Below are 15,019 nucleotides of genomic sequence, written 5' to 3'. Positions count from 1 at the left end.
TTATCTCTTTTAAATAGATCTATATTTGATTTTAATTTGTCTGAAAATGTGATCGCTACCTTTGCTTTTTTAAGTTTAGCTGAAGCATAATAAACTTTGCTCTAGCCCCCTTTAAAAATTCTTTGTCTCTCTGTTTCAAGTGTGTTTCTTCATGCAACATATGTCAGAAATATAAATAGTTTTACCTTATTCAGTTCCTTATAATTTCTCTTTCATATTAAACTTTTTATGCTTTTCAAGTATTGTATTTGAAAGTCAGCTTTGGTCTTTTGTAAAATTAGGAATCCTTGTCCTTTATTTCACTAAATACCCCCTTTTCCCCATGAAGAATTATACTCAGATTTTCTGGATGGTTTTCTAATGAATTTTGTTATTTACTTCTGTTTTATGTGTACATTCATCCCATTTACCTTTATTGTTATGATTGCTAACTTTGCATTTCCCTTCATTCTATTTTATTCTTCTTACCTTTTCTCTTCCCCTCCATCTCTCCTCTAAAGTCTGTTTTGTTTCTGATCATTGTTTTTCATTATATATACTCCATTTTATTACTCTCCCCACTTTTAGATCTTATGTAATCCTGATCCTGGTTATATGATATTGGAATGTTGTTATTTTTCCTGGCTGCTCAAAGTATTTTCTCTTTGACCTAGGCCCTCTTGAATTTGGTTATATTGTTGGGAGTTTTTGTTTATTTTTTCAGGTGGTGATCAATGGATTCTTTTAATTACTATTTTAACATTTGGTTCTAGAATATCAGGACAATTTTCTTTTAAAATTTTTGAAAACATGTTTGGAAATACCTGTCATTGATTGTGACTTTTAAATTGCCCAATAAACCTTACATTATCTCTCTTTTTTCCATACCAGTTGTTTTTCTGATGGGATAGTTCACATTTTCTTCTAATTTTCATTCTTTTGATTTTGCTTTATTGTTTCTTTATGTTTTGTGGAAGTCATTAAAATCCTTGTCCAGTACTAATTCTTAAGGGATTATTTTCTTTGGTGAGATTCTGTAACTTTTAAAAATTTGACCAGTTCTTTTTATTCAGTGAAGTTTTGTACCTTTAGTTCAGTATTTAAATTGGTTTTTCTTCAATATTTATGTGCCTCTTTTGCCAATCTGATAATTGTCTTGTGATAATTTTCTTCCCCCATTTTCATTTTCATTCTTATTTGATTTTTAAAATATTTCCTAACTTTGGTTGTAAAGATGATGTTACTATTATGATATTTATATCATACTTCACAGTTTTCAAAGTAACTTAAAATTATATTTTGATTGTTATCTTCACTTTCCAAGTTCAGTGAAATCCAGCTAAAAATGTAAAGACACAATTTAATTCTAATATAGCGAAGTTTCCATATTCAAACCTCTTTTTTGGTTTGTTCCATTAGAGGAAACACTTTGAGAATTTTACATTGATATTGACTCCAGGAGGATCTCAAAGGATAGCACATAGGCTGGCTGCAAAATCCTCATAATACAGAAAAAAAATACTAGAGATGGGAAGAGTGGATTTGAGGTAGAAAGTAATCATTTATCAATGAGGTTGTCAAATGTGTAACTACTGTAATTTGTTTTAAAACTTAACACCAGGAGCTATATTTGAGGAATTTATGCAATTATATTCTGCTTTCTTAATGATAGTTCACAGCCCTTTATCTGAGTGAGACAAGGCTTGGAATAAAATCATTTTTGATCCATAAATAACATGACAATTCTATTTCCAAGGTTCTATTATTACAGGGAGAACTTATAATTGTTTTTTTATATGAGGTTAACAAAAAGACTTAATTTAATTCCTATGGTTGATGAGAGTAATATTTGAATACTAGTGTACCTCCTGCAACTATTACTGTGTTATTTGAATTTAACTGAATGGAATGTGTCACTCATGTTGCTTCTAATGATTGATCTGTGTAATAAAAAAAAAATGCCTATATATACCATTCCTTGGAAGAATTAAAAATAAAATGGCCAGGATGAGTCAAAATCTCACAAATCAAAGTCTGAAGTTCTCAGTTCAGTGGGATCTTACTGCTCACGTGAATACAATTTGTTCATTTGATCCCTAATAGTCCTGACTTTGCTAAGAAAATATAGGCTATCTGCAAAGAAATCCCTCTTTTTCCCATTCTAGACCAAGGCTTCTTAAACTTTTCTTTTTCACAACATCTTTTCCCCCAAGAAAATTTTAATGATTCTGAGTGAATAGGTATATAAAATAGGTATGAAATTAAATATTTGCTGATGATAAATCATAATTTTGCAATCTCCACATTAAACTATAAGACCCCCATTTAAGGCCATGATGCACAGTTTAAGAAGTTGAGTTCTAGACTACATAATTTTTTTGCTGTGGCAATTGGAATTAACACTAGGAAGTGTTAAGTCTCTGAGGTCACATTTGAACCCAAGTCCTACTTACTTCAGGGCTAGTGCTCTAGCCACTGCACCACCTAGCTGCCGCTAGACTACATCATTTTTCACACACACATTCCCACTTCTTTTCCTCTGTTTCTAAGCATAATGTTTCTTTTTCTCGCCAAAGTCAACTTTTCCTTCACATCCCTATTTCCTCAATTTTGTTCCCCACTATCCTTTCAGAGAGCATTGATGATCTCTCTCATCTTACGTCTCTACTGGTTCCTTTCCCAATATCTATGAAGATGTTTGGGTCTACCCCTTGCTTAAAATAACTTTGCTTGATCTTCCTGTTGTCTCAAGTGATCAACCAATATCTTAACTCAGATTCTTTCAAGTTCCTTAAAAGAACTGGCTATACTTTTTTTGTCCAATTCCTTGCTTCCTGCTTCTTAATTCCTTCTAATTAGATTTCCAGCTATCCAGAGCCAAGATGGTGGAGAAGGGACATGTGGCTTTCTAAGTTCCTCTCGTGCCCTCATGACCAACATTAAATTCAGCCTCAAAAATAGCACTTGACTGCTAAAATTCATGAAGATTAGAAGCACAATAACTTATCAGCTGAAGATAATCTGGAATATTGCCAGAGCAGATTTACCCTGAGGGGTGGGAACAGATCAATGCAGGTAGGGTGTTAGGAGAGACTAGAGTCTTGAGCAGACCAGGGGTGGGATGACCTCTATGGCTAGAAAAGTTATAGAAACAACTCTGCCATAGGCTGACTGCTCTGCCTTGGTTACAAAACAGGAAACTGGCAGAGAATTTAAAGCCAAAGACAGAGGGTACTGTAAAAAGCGCCAGAACCTAACAAGATCTGGCTATACCCACCCAAAACTGGAAGTGACTCAGCACTGACCACAGCATAGCTGTGTAGCTGCATCCTGCAGGCAGTTACAAATATGCACAGTAGTGGGGCACAGCCCAGGGCATCCTCTAATCTGCACAGTAGGGGGCTCAGCCTGGGGCAATAGAACTTTTGCAGCTGACCATGCTTCCCTGGGCAGGGACACTTCCGGTTCCTGCAGCTGGTCAGCCGCTAATACCCACAGCTCCACAGCAGCTTTTACCTGGGATAGTGACACTTTCACTGCTCAGTGTCTAGGCTCAGGGCAGTTGTTAACTGGCACAGCAGGATTCTTCACAGGGTACTTCTGCAGCTCCTGGCCTGACTCACTTCCAGTGGGGAATTCTTTCCCAGAGCACTCCTGTACCTTGCTGCTCTTTGTAGCTGGTTGGTGGAACAGCTACCTGTCCATACACCTATCCTTGTTTTGCAGAGGAAGCTGGTAATCTCCTGGCCCTGAAGGCAGAACCTATAGGCTTTTTAAAAAATGAGTAAAAAAATCAAAAGGACAATTGATAGCATCTATACAGAAAGAGAGCAGGTTTTCAATCCCGAGGAGAATAATAGCAGACAGTCTCCAGACAATTGTTGGTCCCCAACACAAAAGGCTCTCCTAGAAGAGACTATTAAAAACCTTATAAGAGAAATAGAAGAAAAATGGGGAAAGGAAAGAGAAACTATGCAAGAGAGCAACAACTTCCTGAAATGTGAATTGGAAAAGGTAAAAAAACTCCCAAGAAGTGCAGGGAAACAGAATTTGTGTATTGGAAAAGGTAAAGAATTCCAAAGAAAGTAGGATTTGTGAATTGGAAAAAGAAAATAACTCACTAAAAAAAATTAGTGAAATGGAAAAAAATTCTAAGAGCAAAATAACTCATTTAAAAACTCAGTTGGATATATACAAAAAGAAGTAAAAAAAGCTAATGAAGAAAATAACTCACTAAAAATCAGAACTGAACAAATAGAAATGACTGATTCATTGAGACATCAAGTATCAGTCAAGCAAAACCAAAAAAAAAAAAAATGAAAAATTAGAAAAAAAGTTAAATATTTACTTGGAAAAACAACAAACTTAGAAAATAGATCTAGGGGAGAAAACCTGAGGATCATTAGACTTCCCAAAAATTATGATGAAAAAAAGAGCCTAGATACTATTTTACAGGAAATCATCAAAGAAAACTGCTCAGATGTAATAGAATCAGAAGGTAAAATAGGTGTTGAAAGAATTCATCAAATACCTTCTGAAAAAGACCCTAAAATAAAAACTCCAAGGAATATTGTGGCCAAATTTCAGAACTATCAGACACAAATATAACAAGCAGTCAGGAAAAAATAATTCAAATACTGAGGTGCCACAGTAAGGATCACTCAAGATCTAGCTGCTTCAACATTAAAGGATTGAAGGGCCCGGAATCTGATATTCTGAAAGGCAAAAGAACTTGGAATGCAGCCAAGAATAAACTACCCAGCTAACTTGAGTAGTTTCTTTCATGAAAGAAGAAGATGGACATTTAATTAAACAGAGGAATTCCATTTGTTTCTAAGGAAAAAAACAGACAAAAAAATTTTGATTTCCAACCATAGGACTTAAGAGAGGCAGAAAAAGCTAAAAGGAACTCTTGAGAACTGTATTTCTATTGGGGGTATACATAAAAACCACATGTATGATTTGATTTTACTGACATAACATAAAAAAGAGAAATAAAAATGGAAAGGGGATAGTGTCAGAAAAAGGTAAAAGGGGAGATTAAAAAAAAAGGGAAAGTACATCCCATGATGAGGCAAAGGAAACCTATCATATCTGTGGGAACTTAGAGAGGGGGAGAAACATTGTGTGAATCCTACTCTCATCAGAGTTGGCTCAAAGAGAAAATAATTGACATATTTATTTTACAGAAAATCTTCTCTCACCTCATTAAAAAGTGGGAGAGGAAAAGGGAAAAGGAAAAAGAGTAATAAGGAAAGGGTACAAGAAAAGGGAAGGGATTCAAAGGGAGGAGGGAGGGATCCTAAAGAGGAAGAGCTGCATGATGCAAGTGGAGCCCATAAATTTAATACTAGGGAAGGGGGTAAAAAGGGACAAAAAAAGAAAAGCATAATCTAGGGATATTATGATAGCAGGAAATACAGAATTAGTAATTTTAACTGTAAATGTGAATGGGATGAACTTTCCCATAAAGCAGAGGCAAATAGCAGACTGGATCAAAAGTCAGAACCCTACAATATGTTGTTTACAGAAAATACATTTAAAGCAGAGAGATACTTACAGAGTTAAGTAAAAAGCTGGAGCAGAATTTATTATGCTTCAGGTGAAGTAAAAAAAAAAAAAACAGGGGTAGCCATTCTTATCTCAGATCAAGCAAAAGCAAAAATTGATCTAATTAAAAGAGATAAGGAAGGAAACTATATCTTGTTAAAGGGTATTATAGACAATGAAGCAATATCAATATAAACATATATGCACCAAGTGGTATAGCATCTAACTTCCTAAAGGAGAAGTTAAGAGGGTTGTAAAAAGAAATAGACAGCAAAACTATAATAGTGGGAGATCTCAATCTTGCACTCTCATAATTAGATAAATCAAACCACAAAACAAATAAGAAATAAATTTAAGAGGTAAATAGAATATTAGAAAAATTAGATATGCTAGATCTTTGGAGAAAACTGAATGGTGACAGAAAAGAGTATACTTTGACCATATTCTAAAACATAAAAACCTCAATTCAAATGCAAAAAGGCAGAAATAGTAAATATATCCTGTTCAGATCACAATGCAATACCAACTACATTCAACAAAAAGTTAGGGGTAAATAGACCAAAAAGTAATTGGAAACTAAATAATCTCATCTTAAAGAATGATTGGGTGAAACAGCAAATTATAGACACAATTAATTACTTCACTCAAGATAATGACAACGATGAGACATCATACCAAAATTTGTGGGATGCAGCCAAAGCAGTAATAAGGGAAAATTTTACATTGTTAGAGGCTTACTTGAATAAAATAGAGAAAGAGAAGATCAATTAATTGGACTTGCAACTTAAAAAGTTAGAAAAAGACCAAATTAAAAATCCCCAACCAAATACTAAACTTGAAATTCTAAAATTAAAAGGAGAAATTAATAATATTGAAAGTAAAAAAATATTGAATTAATAAATAAAACTAAGAGTCGGTTTTATGAAAAAAAAAACAATAAAATAGATAAACCTTTGGTAAATCTGATTAGAAAAAGGAAAGAGGAAAATAAAATTGTTAGTCTTAAAAATGAAAAGGGGGAATTTTCCACCAATGAAGAGGAAATTAGAGCAATAATAAGGAGTTACTTTGCTCAACTTTATGCCAATAAATTTGATAACCTAAGTGAAATGGATGACTACCTCCAAAAATATGGACTTCCCAGATTAACAGAAGAAGAAGTAAATTGCTTAAATAGTCCCATCTTAGAAAAAGAAATAGAACAAGCTATTAATCAACTCCCTAAGAAAAAATCCCCAAGACCAGATAGATTTACATGTAAATTCTACCAAACATTTAAAGAGCAATTAGCTCCAATGCTATATAAACTATTTGAAAAAATAGGGAATAAAGGAGTCCTACCAAATTCCTTTTATGACACATACATGGTACTGATACCTAAACCAGGTAGATTAAAAACAAAATTATTGACCAATCTCCCTAATGAATATTGATTCTAAAATATTAAACAAGATATTAACTACAGAAAATCATCCCCAGGATAATACACCATGATCAAGTAGGATTTATACCAGGAATGCAGGGCTGGCTCAATATTAGGAAAACTATTAATATAATTGACCATATTAATAACCAAATTAACAAAAACCATATGATTTTCTCAATAGATGCAGAAAAAGCATTTGATAAAATTCAACATCCATTCCTATTAAAAATACTTCAGAGTATAGGAATAAATGGTCTTTTCCTTCAAATAATCAGTAGCATCTATTTAAAACCATATAATAATAGTATCTGCCTCCTAGGCATATTTTGGAGTTCAAGTGAAATCATAATTGTTATGCACTTAGCACTATATATAGTGTGATATATAAATATTAACTGTTATTATTATTATTATTATTATTATTATTATTATTAGCACTGTCACCAGCTTCATCCTTATGTTTTTTCAAGTGTCAGTCTCTCTTCCACGTAGCCCTCCTTGATCCTCTTAGTGTTTAGCACAATTTCTCTCTTCAGTTTTTTTCCTGTTTTAACTATTTGTTTATTGAGTCTTCTTTATCCCAGTAGGATATAAGCAACTTGATGACAGGGACGCCTTTATTTCATTCTTTATATTGCAAATTCTTCATATAAAACTTTATAGTATGAGGGCTGAATAAACATTTATTGGGCTGAATTGGCCCTAGAGGACATAAAAAAAATAAAAGCTCTATAGTCAGATTTGGATTCAATTTAAGGAAAAATATCTTTAATAGAATTATACAAAAGCTAAGTATATTTCCCTGGGAGATAAAGACTTTTTCACCCCTAGAGATGTTTAAGAAAATGTCAGATGTCCACTTATTACTTACCAATGACATTAAAGGATTCTTGGTCAAATATGTCTTACACTAGATGTCCTCTGAAGTCACTTACATCTTACAGATTTCATGATTCTGTCTTTGCTCTTCCATTGTGTCATCTCATACTCTCCTCTCTATTGTGGGTACTCCTCTTTCCAAAGATTCAAAGGGTTTGTGTTGACCCTTGGGTGTCCATTTTCTGGTACCACACTCAGGCCTGTTTCCCTCTAATGTTTTCCACCATCCAGTCTTCTTTCTCCTACATTCCCTATTTATACTTATCTTGTCATATTCAGTTTCTGCTGAGCCAGTTGTCATGTTGGAAAGCATCTGTTAATATGTGAATAAATCACTGGAGAGCAGAAAGTAATATGAAATAAAGGGGAAAGGAGTCCTAGAAAGAAATGTTAACATAGGGAGAGTTATAACTTGAACCAAATAAGGATGCCATCTTTAGAATTTATCAGCAAGGAAGCGCTAGCATCACAGAATCCCTGTCATGGAATTGCTTGTGAGGTTGCATTGAATTATTGGAAAAAAACTGACATCATCTTGTCCAATCTATTCTTGAAACTTTAATCTCTTCCAAATAATCCACAGGTGGTTATACATTCCTTACCTTGAGAATTTCCAGTTATAAGGAGTTCATTATAAGTTGAATCAGTTCATTCCATTTAGAAAGTTTTCCTAATGTTGTCAAAATCTGTCTTTAATTCTATTTACGTAGAATTATATATTGATAATTATGGCTGACATATAGTGGTTTCCCACTTTGAGAAGAATATATTAAGCTTTAATTCATCATTCATATTTCCAGCCCCCATAAAATGGAACCATTCCCAATAAGATCAGGAGTGAAACAAGGTTGCCCACTATCACCATTACTATTTAATATTGTATTAGAAATGCTAGCTTTGGCAGTAAGAATTGAGAAAGAAATGAAAGGAATTGGAATAGGTAACGAGGAAACCAAATTATCACTCTTTGCTGATGATATGATGGTATATTTAGAGAACCCCAGAAATTCTACTAAAAAGCTATTAGAAATAATCCACACCTTTAGCAAAGTTGCAGGATATAAAACAAACCCACATAAATCATCAGCATTCTTATATATCACTAACAAAATCCAACAGAGTTACAAAGAGTAATTCCATTTAAAGTAACAACTGATAGTGTAAAATATTTAAGAATCTATCTGCCAAGGAAAAATCAGAAACTATATGAGCAAAAACTACAAAACACTTTCCATACAAATTAAATCAAATTTAACCAATTGGAAAAATATTAAGTGCTCTTGGATAAGGTGAGCAAACATATTTTCAGCCCCCTTGGATTAAGCAAATAAAGTTCCAGCACTCTTTTATAGTGACAATTTTAAAACATTTGGAAATAGAGGCCATTCCTTTCTCTTTCCTCCCTCCTTCTTCCCTCCTGTCTTGTCTTCTTCAGATTAAACAGTTGTTTTTTTTCACCTGTTCAGAATGTGTGCCAGTATATTCTCTGTAAAATATGGCATCCAGAACTGAGTACAGACTACATAGTTTCACATATCTAATATGCTCTCAATATGTCCCCTATTAATACAGAACAAGAATACAGTAGCTAATTTTGGCTGCCACATTATGGAACTGATTGATATTAAGCCTGCAAGCTAGCTAGCTGTATTTCTCCCTGGCCTGATCCTACCCAGCCATGCACTTATGCAATTGATTTTTTGAACCTAACTGGAGGAGCTTCTGTCTGGGTTTGCCTTTGGCACATTTTCCTTCTGCCAATCTCAGCAACCTCAGAAACATGTGTTTCCATGTTTAGGAGGCCACCAAAGTCATTGACAGTGGCTCCAGGAGAGCTGAAGAACAGAAGCCTGTGCAGAGCAGGGCAGACATCATCTCTCATTAGCTTCTCGGCATTACAGCCTGTAGCCATGGAAGAAAAGTGGTAGCAATCTGTAAAGTTCTGTCTCTGCTTCTCTCTGAAAATCATTAACTCCAAACAGCACTTTCTGAACAGAATTAGGAAAGAAAGTTCCTGGTCTGCAATATTATAAAGACAGATCTGTTCAACTTGTTTGACTTGAACAGCAACACCACATTCCTGAGTTCCAATGATCTTTCTTTTCTTTCCTGAAAGCCAGTATTGACATTTCAGATTAAATTGTTTTTTTCTACTTTCTTTCAGCAGAGATTTTTTTATTGTGAAAAGGTTTCTAATGTTTAAGCTTGTCCTAATTTAGTGAGCTTGGCAGCAGCAGACATTCTCAGCAATGTAAAAAGAGAGAGAGAGAGAGAGAGAGAGAGAGAGAGAGAGAGAGAGAGAGAGAGAGAGAAGGAGAGAAAGGGGAAGAGGAAGGGAGGAAAGGAGGGAGAGGGGGAGGAAAGGAAGGAGAGGGAAAGGAAAAGAGAATCTGAGAGAGGAAAGGGAAAGGGAGAAGGAGAGGGAGAGGGAAGGGAGAGGGAAAGAGAGAGAATTGTCCTGAAATCAAACGACCTGAGTGTGAATCTTAGCTCCATTTAACTCTTAGGTGAATTAGGAGAAATCACTTTAAATCCCCTGATCTCAGTTTCCTATACAATATAGATTGGACTAGATGATCTCAGATCCTTCTAGTTCTAAAATTATACTCCCATGAACTTTTGATCTATAAAATGGGTTCAGTGCTATTGTTATTGGTATGAGAACTGTGTATATTTAATTAAATTCCTTCTCTGTTGCTTTAACATTCCCAAAGTTCTCATTGGTTTCTTTAAACATTTTTTCAGTGAAGAATAAGTTCTGATTGGTTTTAATCCATCACCTCTGTACTTCAATTCCTTCTCTTTCAATTGTTTGGTGAAGAATTCTTTCCGAATAGTATCTGGTCTTCCTCTCACTTATTTTTTATAATATAACCTACTATTCAGGTTGCCTAAGCATTTTGAGCCTATTTTTTTTATGTTATAAGATGTTGGTTTGAACTTAATTTTTGACAAATTATTTTACAGTTTTCTCTAAAGTTGTGATCAAACTTAAAAAATTAAGTAATTATTTTTCTTGTGTTTCCTGAACATTGGGTTATTTGCTTTGAATATTTTTTATCTTTCCTTGATTGTTTCATTGAATTATTTTTATTTTTTAACTAGTACTAAATTGTTTAAACAACTACTTTAAAACATAATTTGAAATTTAGAAAAACAATTCTCACTCCTTTACTACTTTTCTATAATTTCCCTCAATAATCTGGACCCTTTCTTTCTCCAAATGAATTGTGTTATTTTATTTAGTTTCCTGAAATAGTAGCTTAGTATTTTAATATAGTGTTAAATTTATAAATTAAATAATTTAGGCATTTTTGTTATGTTGGTGTGATCCAGCTGTAAATAATGAATATCCCTCCAATTATTTGTCATTCTTATTTTATTTATATAAGTAGTGAGAATTTCTTGGTAGATTGGTCCTCAGATATTTCAAATATTTTATAGTTATTTTGAGAAGTATTTACCTTGGGTCATTTCTTCCTTGAATTTTAGTTATATACAAATGCTAATTATTTCATAAATGTGTATTTTCTAATTCACTGAAACAAGTAATTGTTTTGATTTATTTTTTCTGATTCTTTGAGATTTTTCAAGTCTAAAATCATGAAGCAGGCTAGAATAATGGACAAGCAAAAAATGAATATCGTCATAATGAACAATTATGGTGGCAGGGATGCTCAGGACATAAACCCAAAAGAATATATAGATAAAACTTCAAAATATCTCAGGAAAAAACTCAACTTGGGTACAAAAAAGAACTGGTTGGATACTAAAATACTGGAGGACAATTGTGTCAATTTTCAGAAGGAAACAGCATTCAATTCAGTACACCAATCATTTATTAAGTGCAAGGATGCAGATAGCCAAGCAAAATAAGAACAATTTCTTTGACATTAAGTTACAATTTTAGAAGAGGTTATTAAGTGAATGTTTTGGGAGCCTTATAAAGGAGGAAATATGATCACTAGAAAACATTATGGGTTCACTAAGAAAAAGTCATGATAGACTTACTTTAATTTTTTTGAGAGACCTATAATTTATTAAATATTTTTATCAGGGGAAAATAATATATCTTGTACATCTAGATTTCAATAAGATAGTGTCTCATGATATTCTATGAACAAGATAATGAACTATGGACTGCATGATAAAACAAATTGATTAAAAAGTTATTGATTAATATATTAAAGGAAAGTCTCTAGTGTGATGATTCCAAGTTGTATCCTATTCTCTGTCCTGTACCATTAATTTGTTCTGTCATTGAATGAGATAAATATTGTAATAATTTGCATGTCTAATATGTAGATGACAGAAATCACTAACAGGAACAACAAATATTTTCAGATGCTACAACAATTGACTGTATAAAAATCAAATTTTAATTGGGCTATATCTGAAGTCTTGCACTTAATTTAAAAAAAAATTAACATCACCATTACAGGATGAGGGAAATATTTTTAGAATTAAACTAAGGCATGATACATGATTATGTTTCTTTGAAAAATCCCTGGGAGATTCAAGAACAGCAAATTCAGTGGGAACCAATAATGTGATGAGGCAACTTCTGAAGCCAATAAGATTCTAGGTCACCTTTATCAAATTAGAAATCCAAAATGAGGAAGGTGATAATTCCTCATAACAATGGCTCTCTGGTTTTGTTTTGTTTTGTTTTTCTAGAGCAAATATCACAGAATCACAATATCAAGAATTATATAGCTCTTTAATTTGGGGCCTGAATTTCTAGAGGCAATAGTATATTGGAATGTGACTCAGAGGGTAAAAGGATTCTAAAATATGTTACATGATGAGCATCTTAAGAAATTACTTGTTTATAGCCTGGATAAAAGAAAATTTAGGAAGACATTGTTGTCCTCAAATAGAAAAAGAAGTATTCTATAAAAAGAGATTACACCTTATCTATGTAACTCTAAAGAGTACCATAAGAATCAGTAGATAGATGTTTTACAGAAACACAATTTGTCTTAACAGAATTTTAAAAAATAATTTCAGCTTTCAAAAAAGTGAAATGTAACAAGTTCCCTTTTACTCAAAAAGAGGCTGGATGATGACTTGGTATGATCCAGACACTCACACACATTACCAGTTATCAACTAAAAAGAGCCTCCAAATGAAGACTCCTAAGAACATCATAACCAAAATCCAGAGCTTCTAGGTCAAAAAAATTCTCCAATCATTATACATGTCAACAAGATTATACAATGATCAATTCTGAAGAATGGGACTCTTTCCAACAATGAGATGACTGAGGCCAGTTCCAATGATCTTGTGATAAAAAGAGCCATCTACATCCAGAGAGAGGACTGTGGAAACTGAGTGTGGTCACAACACAATATTTTCACTCTGTTGTTTGCTAGCATTTTGTTTTCTTTTTCACTTTTCCCCTTTTTGATCTGTTTTTTCTCGTGCAGCACGATAATTGTATAAATATGTGTACATATATTGGATTTAACATATATTTTTAACATGTTTAACATACATTGGATTACCTGCCATCTAGAGGAGGGGTGGGGGAAAGGAGGGGAAATTTGGAACACAAGATTTTGCAAGGGTCAATATTGAAAAGTCTATGTGACTTCTGGCCAAGATGACGGAGAGGAGACACGCATCTATCTGAGTTCTTTCTTGCCCTCAGAATAATTTTTTTCATTACAAGACCTCAGAATTAGTTCTTGATTAAAAAAAAAAACAAATAATTACCAACAGAAGATATCCTCAAAATTCGCTAGAAAAGGTCTGTTTTTGCTCACAGGTGGGGACAGTTAGATCAGGTGCAGACTGCAAGCAGGCAGTGAGAGCACAAAATCAATAAAATAAATAAGAAAGAAGTTAAAGAGGTAAATAGAATACTAGAAAAGTTAGGTATTATAGATCTCTGAAGAAAACTAAATGGAGACAGAAAGGAGTACACTTTCTTCTCAGCAATTCATGGAACCTACACAAAAATTGACCTTATATTAGGAAATAAAAACCTCAAATTCAAATTCAGGAAAGCAGAAATAATAAATGAATCCTTTTCAGATCACGATGTAATGAAAATTACATTCAATAAAGAGCCAGGGGGAAATAAACCAAAAAATAATTGGAAACTAAATAATCTCATCCTAAAGAATGATTGGTTGAAACAGCATAGCATAGACATAATTAATAACTTCACCCAAGAAAATGACAATGATGAGATGTCATACCAAAATGTGAGGGATGCAGCCAAAGTGGTAATAAGGGGAAAATTTATATTTTTAGAGGCCTACTTGCATAAAATAGAGAAAAAGAAGATCAATGAATTGGGCTTGCAACTAAAAAAGCTAGAAAAGGAACAAATTAAAAACCCCCAAACACTAAACTTGAAATTCTAAAAATAAAAGGAGAGAGTAATAAAATTGAAAGTAAAAAAAAAAACTATTGAATTAATAAATAAAATTGAGTTGGTTTTATGAAAAAACAACAAAATAGATAAACGCTTAGAAAATCTGATTAAAAAAAGGAAAGAGGAAAATCAAATTGTTAGTCTTAAAAATGAAAAGGGGGAACTTTCCACCAATAAAGAGGAAATTAGAGCAATAATTAGGAGTTACTTTGCCCAACTTTATGCCAATAAATTTGATAACTTAAATGAAATGGAAGAATACCTTAAAAAATATAGCTAGACCAGATTAACAGAGGAAGAAGTAAATTGGTTAAAAGTAAAAATTGGTTAGAAAAAGAAATAGAACAAGCTATTAATCAACTCCCTAAGAAAAAATCCCCAGGATCAGATGGATTTACATGTGAATTCTACCAAACATTTAAAGAACAATTAACTCCAATGCTATATAAACTATTTGAAAAAATAGGGAATGAAGGAGTTCTACCAAACTTTTTTTTATAATACAGACATGGTACTGATACCTAAAATCAGGTAAGTTGAAAATAGAGAAAGAAAATTATAGATCTAATGAATATTGATGCAAAAATATTAAATCAAATATTAGCAAAAAGATTACAGAAAATCATCCCCAGGATAATACACCATGACCAAGTAGGATTTATACCAGGAATGCAGGGCTGGTTCAATATTAGGAAAACTATTAGGATAATTGACTATATCAATAGCCAAATTAACAAAAACCATATGATCTTCTCAATAGATGCAGAAAAAGCATTTGATAAAATCCAACATCCATTCCT

The sequence above is a fragment of the Antechinus flavipes genome, chromosome 2 (assembly GCF_016432865.1).
Source record: "Antechinus flavipes isolate AdamAnt ecotype Samford, QLD, Australia chromosome 2, AdamAnt_v2, whole genome shotgun sequence".
Taxonomy (NCBI): domain Eukaryota; kingdom Metazoa; phylum Chordata; class Mammalia; order Dasyuromorphia; family Dasyuridae; genus Antechinus; species Antechinus flavipes.
The sequence above is the reverse complement of the archived record's forward strand: the minus strand, read 5'-3'. Positions refer to the sequence as shown.